This window comes from Pholis gunnellus (assembly GCF_910591455.1).
Source record: "Pholis gunnellus genome assembly, chromosome: 13".
Lineage (NCBI taxonomy): Eukaryota > Metazoa > Chordata > Actinopteri > Perciformes > Pholidae > Pholis > Pholis gunnellus.
The window spans coordinates 15,041,969-15,047,371 of record NC_136540.1 but is presented as its reverse complement, the minus strand read 5'-3'; positions in this window follow the sequence as shown (position 1 = coordinate 15,047,371).

Below are 5,403 nucleotides of genomic sequence, written 5' to 3'. Positions count from 1 at the left end.
TATGCTCCTTCTTGACTGTCAATGACTTCAGGTTTGTCCCAAGCTTTAGCTAAAGCGAAGCTAACTTATTTTGTTACTGCTATCCGGGGCCACCACTTCTGTTTGTCTCCCATCCGTCAGTAGCAGAGGGAAGAGCAATGATCACATCGCCATTGTTTAAAGAAAAAAGTTTGACAGCTTGGAAATCAGGCTCGAGTCTCGATTATACTCCCAAACTGACGCGCACATGGACAGCTGTGGACACCATGGACGTGGAGTAGCTGTGTTTATACTCTCCGCTTGTGGAGCGCGTTCCAGACCTTCGCAGCAGATTGTAGCGTGTAGTGGACGCGCTGCAGGGTAGGAAAAGGGTAGGTTTTCTCATCTAGATTGAAGTAGCATACTTCCCAAAATGTCCTTTGGTGGGTGTGACAGGCTGCATTCCCACATCATATATTTCTTCATAATTTCTCTGAGAAAAAGGAAGACAACTTTAGCATACGGCTAACTCTCGCGACTGTGGCCATAATTCATGCAAGGTAATATGGGGCTTGGTATCAGGTAAATAATGTATTTGATTCCTCTTCGCATTCCTGCTGATCACTAGAGGTCATCATCTTCCTCTTTTTCAATACATTTCTAGAATAGTCTGTATAACATCCATCAAAACATGGATCCCTTGATAACAACTGATAAGTCAAGTTGCTGCTACTTTTATATACATACTGTATTCTGCAGGTTACTGAATACAAAATATTAGAAAACTGGATACTGTTGTAATGCATGCAAGTGTGCAACAAAAGCCTTCTACTTCACACAGTATGTTTATCAAAGTAGCAACAGCAGATTAGGTTTTACATCACTCAGAGAAAATAAATATATATATATATATATATATGTATATTCATATATATATATTCTGTGATTCGTAACGCTGCGAGCAGATTTGAAGCGGTTTTGCTACATGCACTGGCATTTTTTGGGATTCGTACAAAAGTTAGACGCTGTGAGCAGTTCATTCGAAGGGTTTGGTGTTCTTGAAACCGGCTTTGGCATGGCCGTGCGGAAAATATGTACAGAAAACCGATAAGCGTTATAGCAAATGTCAAAAAAAAATCAGTCAAGGTCCGTACACTCCAACCAAGCCTGGTTAGTCTAGAAGCTGGAGTGTATTCAGTACGTGTACGTGTACGTGTGTGTGTGTGTGTGTGTGTGTGTGTGTGTGTGTGTGTGTGTGTGTGTGTGGTGGTTAACAGTGAAAGCCTTAACACTTTTGGCAAAGAATCACGATCTGCAACAATTACAACGAGTAAGAATAGCAACGCAATGAGAATCACTTCATGACAAAGACAGAAGCAGAAGAGGACATAGTGGAGACATAAAAAAAAAAAAAAAGTTACAAAGAAACTCAAAAGGATAACTTCACCCGTCATACATTTGTCCAACAGTCACATACCAAATGTCTTTACAAAAGCATCCCTTGTTTAGTACTGTTTGTCTTTTTGGCACTGCTGTGGCACATGAGTTTGACATGGTTTCACAATGAGCTTGACACACTGTTATTTTGGCTCCTTGCGAGTGACACAGTGACTCTGAAGCCCCAAATACTCCAATATATCAAAGCTGTCAGGTTGGACGTTATATTTCTGTCACATATGTAAAAAAAAAAAAAAAAATAGGGAGCCACAAAATAACAAATGGTTGCTGCTGAAAACCTGTTAATGTAAAATACTGGCATCAGATAAAGATAAACTCTGGAATAAAACAATCCAATCAGCAAAACAGACTGCAAATTGTGATTGCGGGAAAAGTTGCATGACATTTTAGCAAGCCAAATCAGGGTTTTCATGTGTGTCTGTTAGTCTTTATGTGACACCAGTGTCACCGAGCCCAAATGTGTGCCTCTACTGTCTTACTTTTACAGAGAGCTGAACATACGTTTTTCTAAACGTCAAGAATTACAAGAAATGTAAAAATCAAGAAGGTCTTTAAACAAAACCAACCACTATTTGGAAGGAATTTACAGAATCCTTCAAGACTCTTCTCACCATGTGGATGAGAACATATTAAATCCACTGAACAATATATGAAAATGTTTCATCTGTTTTCACAGTTGTTACTCTATTTCCTATTCAAGGAGCTGGAAATGACATATTGCACATTAATTATATAACTTTTAAGTTTGGTCACATTGTAAAAAATGTAGCAAGGACATGCGTCATTTCCACCCACCATCTTTGTTCGGATTAGGAAGCAACTGGTGAAGCAGTTTCTATGTCGTTAGTCTCGTCGCCAGAGGAAACTTCTTATACGAGCATCTGATTTTTCTTTCAAATTGTACTTAGTCCAGCTTGAAAAAAAACCAAGTCTTTGAGGATTCTAGAAATTCTTACAGAGCAACTTTTAGTTTTGTTGAACAACCTTCTGGATTTTCAAAGATTGACGAATATTTCTTTTGTTAAAAATCAGGGCGCTTAGCTCTGTGACTCGATTGTGACGGTAAACATGAGAGGCACGAAAAAAAGAAGCCGGTTTCACCACCTGGTCTATGAAGTGTCAGTTTCACCGAATCCAAGCAGCAACCTACACATTTGGCACCAACAATCTCTCACAATAACCCTTCAGTACGCCCTCGTTTTCCAGCTGAACATATTCACAGTATGATTTTGAACATATTCGCACAAATACGTACAGCCACACCTGGAAGCTGCAGAATAGCCGGCCATTACGAGGCTCCACTGGTGCATTTAGGAGTCCAGTGCCTCGCACAAGGACACTCAGCGAGGGAGGAAGAAGGGATTCTTTTTCCCACCTGGTGTGTAAATAAAACCCCGAAACTTTCCAGGCACAGGCTCACATGTCTAACCTCACACTGCGTGGCACCACAGTTTCTAACAAAGTCTATCTGCAAGCTAAAATATTCCAAATTCAGTCTTGTTACGTCACCGAACACTCATGTTCTGTCCCAAACAATATAAAAGAGCACAGAGAAGATAAATAGCACCTAAATAGAAGTCAACAACTGCTGCTAATGTTCACAGATGCTAGAGGCATTATGAATGCATCACTGTATTACAAGACGTAGCTGTTTCAAACTTGTTGATATGATCAGACTGACATGAGGTGCATCAGTGTAAGACATGCTGACTGCTCAAAACTAGCATTTCCAAGACTTTTTGAGATAGAAAGAATAAATATATATATAGTAACAATTAAACAGTACAATACAAGGCCATGAACATATTGGAAAATAACCCATGCAAGACACATTTATAAAGATGCTGTACACAAAGGTGTGTGATCAATTCAATGCCATGTGTAACAGTTCAAGTAATGGAAAAAGGCGCTGAAAGAAAATCAGGAAAACGGACTTGATAGTTCGACTGAACTGTTTGTCTTACATTCAAAAGGAAATGTCTTGATAATGACCGTAACATACATTTTTAATTCCGACTATAGAAAAAAAAAGACTAAGACAATAACGTCAATAAAATGTGGAATTAAAAGTCTCTGCAATGATATTGCGCTTTCGGAAAAGAAGAAGAAAACAAACACAGGTTATGAGTTCTGTCTGGGCTTCTGTCACAGAAAGCCCACGTGCCAAAAGGTCAAATTGAATGGCCACATGAGCATAGTTCATCACAGATAGATGAAATTGTACCAGTGTTGGTTCAATATGCCAAAGCCATCTGAAATCCTTCTGAAATCACTAAACTGTTCATCCCATGTTGTTTTTCTGCTGTGGAGGCAAAGCCAGGATCAAGGCGATGGCACGGGTTGTTTGGCAGGACGCCTTCTCAGCTCGCCCTCCTCTTTCTTTCATTAATAAAGGTCTTTTTTTAACCCTTAAAAATCAAATAAAGTGCAAGGTGTGTGTTTCGCTAAAGGGCTCTTTTTCCTTTCAGTTCACACCTTTCCACATCCACAGAAATTGTCTTCTTCCAGATACAACGTGGATTAAGAGATATACATTCATTCACCCTCAAGCACTCGCAGATACTTGCTCCGCCACACACACACACACACACACACACACACACACACACACACACACACACACACACACACACACACACACACACCTGTTCTGTGCCAACAGCAGGAGCACGGCTGCTGTCTCTTGGGGTCACGTGGCATGAGTCTTTGGCCCGGGCCAAACGACTCAAGTCAGAGGAAGCGTCAGGCAGTGGTGTTGCCGTTAAGAGATGATGTGGCACAGGGGGTGGTGGTTTGTAGCTAGGCTTGGGCCAGGCCAGGCCAGGCCAGGCCAGGCCAGGCCAGGCCAGGGCGGTCCGAAAGGGACTAAGAGAGCGGAGGCTCATCTTTGGTCCCATAAAGCACTTGATTATGTCAGGGTGAATCTTAGCACTCCGCTGGATTGAGAAGATGTACACATGAGGGGAGGGGGGAGGATGAAAGAGGGAAGGGTGGCACTATCAAACACACCGGCTGCTAAGCTACGACCAGAGAGACCAGAGAGCACAGGCAAAGAGTCTAGTTTTTTTTTTGTTTTTTTTTTAAGCCATGCAGTTTTGAGATCGTCCATAGCAACCGGCAGAAAGTGTCTCGGGGAGTTTGAGATGTTTTTTAAAGATGGAAGACGGGAGGCAAGATTTCACACATGAGCGCGCTCACAGAACAACACAGAAAAGCTCTCAGTAAAGAGGGAGAGAGTAGCTGCTGTTGGCTTTCCTTTGTAAAGTCCACAATACAAAGTGACAGACACTGCTGCATGCTCTCCAAAGCTCCGGCAAACTGGTGAAGACTTGAGGTGTCTGGGTGGGACGACTGGGTGGGACAATTATCCACGGATATAAAAGAGTATACGTTATGTTAATATACCGGAAATAGAAATTAAAACTACGAGAAACAAGCGAGGAGAGGAATGGAGGCTGTGCTAACACTGAGGACAGCCGATGGAGAAGAGTATTTAACGTTATCCCTCCTCAAGGTGGAGAGGCAGACTCGACCTTAAGGCAATGCATAGCCCTTGGAAACATTGGCACATGCATGGAGAGTGCAGACATGTCTGCATGTGTACTGTGTGTGCATGTACGAGTGTGTGTATGTGTTTGAATTTAACAATATGCAGGAAGAAAATAAGATGTTTGTAGATTCGGGTCAGACCGACGAAGTGATTTATATTAGAAGGTTCTTAAAAGACAAATTAAATTGTAGCTCAGGTGTTGATGGAGATTCAGGCTACAAAACCTGCAATAAAACTTCCTTTGAGAACATATTTCATATGGTTGTAGGCTTTCAAAAACCCTCTCAAGAAAACTGAATTTAAATGCTGAAGCGAAAGAAAATAGGGGAAACAATAAGAGACACGAAGAGAGCGCAAGCGGCAGAAAAAAAAGACACAGTGAGCTCCCGCCACGGTTGGAGGATCAACGGCGGATATGAGCGACGGGCACGATTGAA